We start from the raw sequence: 11021 nt of genomic DNA, 5'->3' as shown, positions 1-11021 counted from the left end.
TGCTTAAAGCTCAGTTGTTAAAGTGAGTCACATTAGTCTAATTCCAATTTTGTGGACAAAGCTTGATCTCTCCCAGTATATAGCGTATGAGGTTGTTTTTGTGGTTTGAATAGCTGGTGGTATTCTTGTACATAGAGAGGATTTGGCCAGGGCAAGAGTTACTGCAAACATATCACAGAAAGCTGAGAATCTAGAATGATTCCCTTGCAAAAATTGTTTCCTTATAATCTTTAACCGTTAAGTCATTTGGAGGTGAAGGAAGAAAACAGCGTAAGTGGTGAAATTAGCCAGTGGGCCCTTCACATATAAATTTATTCCACCTACTTGCCCAACCAGTATCTGTGTACTGTACTCATATTATTGGTCTGTCCTAGATACTGGAATCCGGTGCAGTCCCTTGGCCCTCTGAGTGTTATTATTTTATATTCCTCTCTTCGAGGGCCGCCTGCATCACTTGTCTGTGATACCCAGCTTTGCACCAACTCCTTAAGGATTTTGATGAACCTTTAAGAAGTGATACTTGGATTTCCTATTCAACCTAATGAGAGTTTCTTGACTTTTAATTTATTTCATTTTATTGCTCATCTGGGCTTGTACTGCCACCAGTAAAGACTGTCATTTTCAAATTTAACATCTTGAGGAAAGGTGCCTGTGATTGAAGATACAAGTCTCATTCTGCACATGTATTCTAGAGTGGCAGTTTGGAAATTTGCTGTACTCCAAACTGGTCATCTGTATCTAGAAAAACCTTAAATCATGCCATTGCAGCTGGTTCTTAGTGCTTGGACTGATGATGGAAGGGTACATTGGAACAGGTAACATAAGTACAGTAGTCCCTCAGTGTCCGTGGGGGATTGGTTCCAGGACACCCACCCCACGCCAGAATTTGAGGATGCTCCAGTTCCTTACTTAAAACGGCATAGTAATTGCCTATAACCTACTGACATCCTCCCATATACTTTAAATCATCTCTGATACAGTATAAATGCTATGTAAATAGTTGTTGTACTGTATTTTTAAAAGTTGTATTTTTGTATTAAAATTTTTTTGCCTTATTGTTATTAAATATTTTTGATCTGTTAATTCTGAGGATGTGGAGGGCTGACTGTATAAACAGGAGGTGATACATGATAAGAAGTTAAGTTTATATTATAAAATGGTTATTTTTTGATCTGGATATTGGTACTATTTTCCAAGAAACAAACAGACTTTACTCTGTGATTCTTGTGCTCATTCTGGGCCTGAATTCTGTCATCTCTCAGACCAATCCCCCTAAAATAGTGCCCCATGCCAATCTGAAAACTTCACTTTTAGGCAAACAACTAGTTTTATTTAGATATTAGAAGTTGGTAGTTTTAACAATACGTGGTTTGCTAATGTAGTATAAATTTAAAGTAGGTGATCAAGTCTGTACCAGTTTGTAGGCAAATTAAATGAATGGCATATGGTGTAGATGGTGTTAACAGATTTTTGTCGATTGGCTTAAGATGGCCTAAAGTGGCCTCCTAAGTATTCTGCTTATAGCCTGCAGTTTCTGCTTTTAGTGTGCTATAGCCAGATTGGGAGAACCAGGACATTTTTTGTCTGTTTGGCAGGAGGATCCTATTGCCAGCCACCTGCCTCATCATTCACCCAGAGCTTTCTGTTTGCTTTTGCAAGGAGAACTTTTTCCATACCTCTTGGTCACCATGTGCTGTGTCCTGCTTTATGTATTTTCCCCAACAGACTAGTTTTACATTTACCTCAGTAATCCCTTCCTCTTAGGTTTCTAGGAGGGAGGAATTGGAAGTGGGAGAGGATTAAGAACTGCTTCTTGTCTTTGAAAAATCGGAGTTTAAAACCATTCTCAATTTATATTAAACAAAAATTCTCAGACCCTAAGGAAAGTGCAGGAGGTGCCAGAGTTGAACAGCTTTTAGGAGGCAGAAATGACTGTGGAAGCCGTCAGGGTGCCATATCCTTCTCGGTTTGCAGAGGCAATTTGATGTAGGATGTGGAAGTAGGTTTTAGCATTTCATTCGTAAAACCTGAATGGAAGGAATTTGTGTCAGATTCAGAATCCATTATTTGTTTTCTCTTTAAACAAAGCAAAAAAAACACTGTGGAAAATATTGGGTTTTAAAATTTTACTTTAATACAGCAGATTTATAGAAATAGGGGAAAGCCCATCTTTTTATTGCTAGGAATTCCACAGATTTAGTTGAGGAGCTATTTTCTAATTATAGATTGACTTGCCACTTGGGCTGACTCTTCTGTTTTCTGTAGATTGAAGAGTGCTGTGCCTGGGCAACCATAAATATGTGATTTTTCTTTTATTAATTATCTCAAAGTGAATACTATTCTCTGCTAAGTATTGTCTGTTTTGATTTTGTTAATGTGTTTGCTTTGTTTCCCTGCCATCTTGGATAGCTATCAGTTAAACTTTGTTCCTTACCATAAATTGATCCAAAACAATTTTGTTTAACAATTCAGAATTCAAATGGAGGACTATATGAATGTAGATAAAGAATTTAAACAGAATTATGTACAGTTATATCCCTCAAGATTTTATCTATGTTTAATTATCATATGAATTATTTGTTTGAAATATTTTGTTTCCTTGTATGTAATATTATCTGAAGTATCCATCCATCTTGTCTAAAATGTGCTTATATGGTCCTTTTAAATGACAGTTTTATCAAACTGTTTTAATTGCTTTCTGTGTACTTCACCCATGGATTGAAACCATCCTCTGCTACAGCCTTGCTTTTTTACTTTTATTCTTTTTTCTCTTTACATATTTCCTCAGAATATTTTGGATTTTTAGCCATGTAGAGTATGATTTCCAGTGTTTGTCTCCATCCACTCACTCATGCTGTATAGATATCTGCGTAGTTACAGGGAGAGGTTTAGGAGCCTGTGAGCCTGCCTCATAGCAGCCTTGTGTTCCTTCAGGGAGTGTCAGTCAGTCTTCCTGGGTTGGAGTCCACATCCAGCAAGATCATTTTGTCTGTGACCTTGTTGAGCCCTGTGATCACAAAATTAGCTCCTTGGCATGCTGGTAAGCAGCAGTACTGAGCAGAGCCCAGGCACATTCGGAGTTTCACATGGGAAGAGCATTTGATTTCTCTCCTCCTGTGTTTTGGGAGGGGCTGATAACAAATGCTCACTCCCTTTTTTTTCATCAGTACCTGAACCACAAGCCACCATGGATGTGCACCCTGATATCTACTTGGGGATCAGGAGAGTGTACATGACAACAGCAAGGGAAGCAGCAGCACAGGAGACAGGCAAGGCCACTACTACCTTTGCCGGAACTACAGTGACTCTTGTTACACAACCAAGGTGCCATGCTTAAGTCTCCCCCAGGGTGGTGGTCTTCTCCCTTTCCAAAAACTTAACAGCTGTCCCTGAGCCTGTTCCTGGGGTATACAATCATAAACAGTGTGTGTATGCCTGTCCCAAGTGACCAGTGATGGTCATCAGGCTAGACACAGTGACCCAAGAGCTATAGCTTGACCCTTGATAAGGGGGACCCAAGTGCTGGCTGGTTAAGGCACTGTGTTGTTGCCACTTTACAGGCAGGAACCTCAGAGAACACCTGCCACACATAGGCCAAACCTGATGGTGCATCACACCAGGATACAGTTAACAACAGAGTCTCATCTTGGGGACAAGTGCCTTTTAGGGTGGGAAGAGATGACAACATCTAGCAAAGACAATTAAGAGCTGTGTAGGCCATAGTTCATGCCCACCAGCAATTGGTGGTTCTGTCCCATGTGACCTTCACCATATAATGGAACTAGTTAGTTAGCTAAGATAAATAAGTTGAAACTAACCAGGTGTCCTTGGTCATGGTTGGGCCTCTTGTTCATGATGCCATTTACTTTAGTTACTTACTATTCACTCCATTTGTGTGAGATTCCTGACACAGGATTATAGGGATGACCAAGCACAGTATACCTAACACTGGGCAGATGAGATCAACAGCAGTTTATCGTTCACATACACTCATAGCCTGCAAGAGGAGACACCACACACCACACACCACACAGGCTACACAGGGATTGTACTTGGGAAAAGGGTGAACATCCAGGGTCTGTGGGAGGCAGACTTTGTAGTACCAAGAGGACGGGGTGACCTCTGGTTCCCATGGAAGGATGTGATTGGCTTGCATGAGTAATTCTACAGGCTGGCAAGAAATGGAAATCCTCTACTTGGGCATAAGAAGGAACTGCACATGCTCCCCTCAGTAAGGATGGTGGTTTGGTTAGGGGACCTTATCCACAGGAGCAGAGTGGGGAAGGGAACTAGTGGATAGACCGTTGGAGGTCTTTCCAATTTCAGATACCAAGGCAGCACATAATATTGGGCCTGAATTTTAGGCTTTACACCACACAAACCATTGTGTGGGACTTTGAAGACTTTTTTCCTTTCCCCCCAAAGCTAGTAGTTATCCCTTCCTTCACTATCTCACTGCCCCTTCATTTCTCCCCCTACCTACTGTCTAATAAGTACTAGAAAATGCAGTCTGTCAGGGAAAGTACATGGCATAGTGATTGCACGGTTGAGTTTCAGCTCAGGTCTTTTTCCAGAATAGAGGTCCTCCAACCTGGCTGTCCATTAGAATCATCTGAAAGAGTTTAAAAAATTATGTGGGGTCTCACCTCAGACCAATTAAATTGGAATCTTTTGGAGATGGGAGTGAATTTTTCTTTTAGTGTGGTTCAGCCATTATTGAGAACTGCTTCTCCTGGATGTCAGCAAAGTCACCATGTCTAAAACCAAATGCGTTACCTTAGTCCATGGAACCAGCTCTTCCCATTGACTGTTTTTCCCGTTTAATGGTACTAATATCATCTTCCCAATCTTCCAGGCTAGAAAAGTTAGTATTCTCTTTGTACTTGTTCTCCCACTTTCAATGGAATTATTATTTATCGTTGGTCCGCCTTTGTTAATTTCATTTCATCTTTACTGCTGCACTTCCAGACTGTTGTAATTTATTCGTAGAATACCTTTCCAACCTCTGCCCACTCTCTGAGTGCCCCAAATAGAACATTTCCAGTCCTGATCTCTCACTTTATTATTTTCATTTGTCTACAAGACAGCTTGATGTAGTATTAAGGTAGGTGAATTGGAATTCAAGAAATCTAATTCTTGTACTTTTGAGTCAATGTGAAGCTTTGGGCAGATCGTTTGACAACTCTAACCCTAAGTTTCATTATCTTAAGATAAAAGGATTACATTGCCTGAGCCTTGGATTCTTCCTCCTCACTGTGACTCAGTCTTCACTGTTCCTTCAAACTTAGCCTGTCTGTAATAGAACTCATCCACCTACTTTCCCAAAAGTTACCTCTTTCTCATGCCCTGATGTCTCTTGCCAATACCAGCATTCTACCATTTTAGACCACTGAAAAAGAATCCAGCTGGGCATGGTGCCTCATGCCTGTAATCCCAGCACTTTGGGAGGCCGAGGTGGGTAGATCATGAGGTCAGGAGTTCAAGACCAGCCTGGCCAACATGGTGAAAACCCATCTCTACTAAAAATACAAAAATTAGCTGGGTATGGTGGTGGGCACCTGTTATCCCAGCTACTCGGGAGGCTGAGGCAAAGAATTGCTTGAATCTGGGAGGTAGAGGTTGCAGTGAACTGAGATCGTGCCACTGCACTCCAGCCTGGGTGACAAGAGTGAGACTCTGTCTCAAAAAAAAAAATCCGTTATCTTCATTTTCTTGGACTCCGTGGCTTCTCTTCTGTTTTATTTGCTAGCCTGCTGTTTACTGTTACTTCTACCTGGGTATGACTTGCTGGTCTTCTTGGACCCCAAGCCTGCCCTACCTAGTCCTACCTGATGAATCTTTACATGAAACAAACTTTGATAATTTTTGTCCTTTTCTCAGAAATCTTCAATTAATGGCTCTCCATTACATAAAAGATTCAATTCAGACTGCCTAGCCAGGCATTTTGAGAGTCTCTCTCCATCACGTATCTCCAGCCCCAAACTTCACCTGCCTTTGCTGATTCCTCTTCACCTGTTGGTCACCCATTGTACATGTTGGGTGTTTAGAAAACAATTTTTTAATTGAATTACTCATTAACTTTGGATTAACATATTCTTTAAGATTTTTTTAAAAAATTATTAACTTTTTTCACACAGAAAAATGTCCTCTTTCTGGTGAGGAATTCTTTCAGTTCCAGCAAATGCATACCGTTGTGTAACGAGCATCACAGTAAAGATACAGAACAGTTCCATCATCCCTAAAATTCTCTTTATAGTTGACCCTCTCCTGTCCCCAACCCCAACCACTGTTGTGTTTTTTGTTCCTACAATTTTACCTTTTCTTGAATGTCATATAAATGAAATCATACAGTATATAGACTTTTCAGTTTGTCTTCTTTCACTCAGCATAATGCATTGGAGATTCATCCATGTTGTGTGTATAAGTGGTTTGTTCTTTTTTGTAGCTCTGTTTTTAAAATACCCCCAAGAGGGAGTTTACATTGGGAGTTGTGAGTTTTTTGTGTCTTATCTGCTATTTTGGAAAACGAGAAGAGAAAATGTCATCTAGATCATTTTTAGTGCCCCAAAACATGTTTAAGCTATTTTGTAGATGGTGTCTCATTTCAGTGTTGACAGAATAACTTGTTTGTAGCCCATGTGTCAGTCTTATATGATTGGCTTTTGTACCAGGTCTGTAAATGAATAAACGGAGACCCAGGGAGATCAAATAAATTGCCCAGATCACACATCCCTTGTGTTCAGAACCTAGATATCTTCACTCCCAAGTCTACAGGTAGTGTTTTCTACCCCAAAAGGCATTAAAATGTAATGAGTGAAAAGGTCTTGTGTTGCTGGTGAGGCCTCTTGAGACTGAATATGTAGAGTGTTGTTTGTAAAATCTTCTGTCTTCCCCCATAAGATTATAACTTGAATTTTCGGTGCTCTGAAGCTTGAATGGGCTTGGCTGTCAAGAAATTGGTTTATTCAGTCCTGTGTTCACAGCTGTGTTCATTCCTGATCTGGGTCAATTGACATTATGGCATAGGATCCAACAACAACAAAAAAGTACAGTCAGATTTTACCTTACAATGTGATATATGATAGCTCTAGAAGGGCCTGGCCACTTGCTTCTGCTGCTCTTCTTAATAGTAATTCTTATCAAGCTAATTGATTTTTATCAGCAGATTAGGATTTAGAAATGATTTTTTTCTGACCAAAGAAGATGAACTGGAGTTGGTATTTCTCTTCTTGAATTGTGTGAATGTGCCTCACTCATCATGAAAATCAAAGAGTTTGACCATGTGACCTCAGAGATCCCATTCAGTTCTGATTGTGTGAATGCGGCATTGAAGTATTTGTGGACTATAGAAAGCTTCCTTAGTTTATACCTTTATATCATCTCAGGTAAAACAATTATAGGAATTATAGCAACATAAGATACTGCTTCAAGTTAATAGTAATTAGTTTGAATAGCCAGAGGAGATTCATTCAGTGAGTAAAAGTCTTGTTATTCAGCAGTTGGCCCACAGGAAGTTTCTCAGAATGGACTTTCCTAATACTCTTGGTTCAGTAGTGAGAGTTTCTTAGGAGGTTGTTGTCACTCTTACTACTGATTTTTGCCATCTCCTCACAGACAAGGATTGAAATCATTACTGTTGATTTGCCTTTTGGCTTGTATTACCCACATGCAAGGTAACAGAGCTTTTACTTCAAAATTAATTCATTGAATGTTTAAAACACTTTTTTTGAGGAGTAGAGTCTTAATGTTAATGATGGTAATGCATCCTTTCAGACTAGCCAAGCACAGAGCTTTCTCACTTTGAAAGTGATGACAGTACTAGTGCCTTCTCACAAGTAATATTTGGCAGATATTTTAAGTTAAGTGTTCACATTTTTGGAGAGATGGATTTTTCGTCCAAGCTTTATAGCTGTGTGTATGATCTTTCTCTTTTGACCCACTATTGATAAATTCGTATATACTATTAGTATATTTACTAATTTATCAAATACTATGCTAATATTAGTTAGACAGTAGTCATAATAGATATGGTCCCTCTCCTCATGGCCCTCTTTTAATCTTACAGATATGGATACTTTTTGATATGCAGTCTTGAGTTTAAGGTTTTCGCTAGCCTGTAGTAGAGAACGTCAGGAATTCACCTATACAGACTTTATTTGGCCTGACTTACATGCGAAAGATAAATTTTCACAGAAGTTGATCTGCTTTACAAATTGCCGTATGTTTCAAAGAAAACTTTTGGGCATCTAAAAGATAAAAGAATTCATAGATACAAAAAAAAAAAAAATCAAATCCTCAGTATATTTTGCTGCTCTGTCACCTTTAAGGCAAAAATACTTTCTCCGCCAGAGCTTGAATATATGAGAAATCCTTAAAGCTGTTACAGAAGCCTTTCCTCATGCTAGTTTGAGTATTCTGGTTGTGCAGAAATGTTTCCACTGGACCACAAGGTCATCTTTGAAAGAAAAGAGTAACCATTTGTCATTTGAATACCCTTCCATTGTTGGTTAGTTGACATGAGTTTAGGAGACTAAAAATAAAATATCAGAGCACACTCAAAAAAGAATTATTGAATATTAAAAACATATTAGCTGTAAAGAAAAAAGGGTTGAAAGAGAAAGTTGAGGAAACTTCTCAGAAAGTAGAACATGAAGAGTTTTTTTTTCTGTTTTAAATGAGACAGAAAATTAAGAGGTACAGCTCAGATGGTCCATCATTCAAACAGTAAAATGAGTTCCATTAAAAGAAAAGAATAGGGAGGGAATTATGAAGAAATAATACCAGAGGAATTGTCAGAACTGAAAAATCTGACAGTTTCCAGATTGTGAAAGAATCCACGGGTACCTAACCTCATGGGTGAAACTAGCCCCAAGGCACATATTTTGAAAAGATGATTCTAAAAGCTTTCCAAAAAGGAAGAGATTATCACATACAAATGGGCAGAAATCAGAATTGTTCAGATTCTTCAACCTAAGTGGTGGAAGGAACAGAACAATGGAGTAGTGCTCTCAAAATTCCAAGGAGAAATCGACCTCCAGCCTGTGATTTGCAACCCACCAGTCCATCCAGGTAGGAGAGAAACATTTTCAGACATGAAGTTCTCAAAAACTTACATCTCATTTTTAGGATTTTCTAGAGCATTACTAGATGTTGTGCTTCACTAAAATGAGAGTGTAAACCTGGAGAGGAGAAACCTTGGAGTCCACCATGGAGAGACACTGAGGGAATGAATCTCTGGGAGGATGGTGATGAGAAGTCCCAGGAGGCAGATAAGAGACAATGATGGAGGACTCTATCTATAATGACCCAAGGGAAGAACTTTGAGCTTAGATTGAAAGGAGTTTCAAGGTTTTAGAGGAGCATTTTTGGAGAAATATGGAGGACCTTTTCATGAGAAGTTAGTGACTTATAGAAAACTATGCAAATTTTAAAATGAGGTAGTTACTATCTTCAGGGAAAAAATTACACAAAGTTTTAGCAAAGTATAGTTCATGGCTTAGCTGTGAATTAAATGTTGATATAATAAATAAGCGTGATAGTAACTATTTTGGGAAGATAACACTTCATCTTCCATAGTAGGGGGACTTCCTGTTTTTGAAAAAAAGTTTTATTGGAACACAGCCATACGTATTTGTTTGCATATTTGTCTGTGGCTCCTTTCGCATCAGAGCAGAATTGAGTAGCTGCAACATACCATATGGCCTACAAAGCCTAAAATATTTATTATCTGGCCTTTTTATAAAAATACTTGCTGACTCCTGTTCCATAGGAAGAAGCCAATAAAATAATGCCTAAAATTGAAAAAAAAAAAAAGTAATAGCAGTAATAACCATGTTATTTAAAGTAGATTGGAAAGGAGCAGAAGGAACGGATGAGGTTCAAATGATTGCCTCTGAGAATAGTGAATCAGGACTGGGGAGTAGAATCAGGGACTGGATTTTTTGTTTTAGGCTTTATATTTTTATTGAATTCTTAAGCTAAGTACATGTATTTGAAAGGTGTGAAGGAAGAATACTGAGAAATTTGATTGGATTAGGAGAAAAAAAAAGAGGGCACTAGTTACATTGAAAGGAGGAGTTGAAAGCATTTTCAGTAAACACAGCTTTCCCATTAATTCACTTACTCATTCCACAGCTAATCACTGAAGAGTTCAAATGTGAGGCACTGAGTGCTACACTGCAGAACAGGGTTCCTCCCCGGAAGGTGCTTGGGCACTCCACAGCTGCTGGCATGCACAGACAGGTAAAAGATTATAATAACCTGGTGATACAGCTGCTGTAGTTTAGTGCCTATCACAAGATGCTTATACGATTTAGGCAGGTCAGGGAAGACATCCCAGAGAACATGACACCAGATCTGAATTTTGAAGGATGAGACCACGTGAGGCAGGGCCTGAACAAGACCTGAATGAGCAGGGCAGACGTCGGAACCCACAGGTGTTCAGTATAGTTGGATGAATGTGGGAAAATAATGTCAGAGCAGTAGACAAGAACCAGAGGCCAGATCGCTTATGCTGGGCTCTTTGCTATGAGGAGTATGTTTTTACTTTGTTTTAAGACACAATACCCACTGAAGAGATAGCATCTGATTTTGTTTGCACTTTAGGAAAACATACTGTTGGTAGCAATGAGGGTAATGGGGGTGACGGTAGGAGACATTGAAAACAGAGAAGCACTTAAGAAACTGTTTCAAGCAAAAATGACAACAAAAAAAAAATATGGGAATAGGCCAGGCGCGGTGGCTCAAGCCTGTAATCCCAGCACTTTGGGAGGCCGAGACGGACGGATCACGAGGTCAGGAGATGGAGACCATCCTGGCTAACACGGTGAAACCCTGTCTCTACTAAAAATACAAAAAACTAGCCAGGCGAGGTGGTGGCGCCTGTAGTCCCAACTACTCGGGAGTCTGAGGCAGGAGAATGGCGTGAACCCGGGAGGTGGAGCTTGCAGTGAGCTGAGATCCGGCCACTGCACTCCAGCCTGGGTGACAGAGCGAGACTCCGTCTCAAAAAAAAAAAAAAC

This window comes from Rhinopithecus bieti, unplaced genomic scaffold (genome assembly GCF_001698545.2).
Source record: "Rhinopithecus bieti isolate Rb0 unplaced genomic scaffold, ASM169854v2 scaffold_70536, whole genome shotgun sequence".
NCBI classification, from domain to species: Eukaryota; Metazoa; Chordata; class Mammalia; order Primates; family Cercopithecidae; genus Rhinopithecus; species Rhinopithecus bieti.
The sequence above is the reverse complement of the archived record's forward strand: the minus strand, read 5'-3'. Positions refer to the sequence as shown.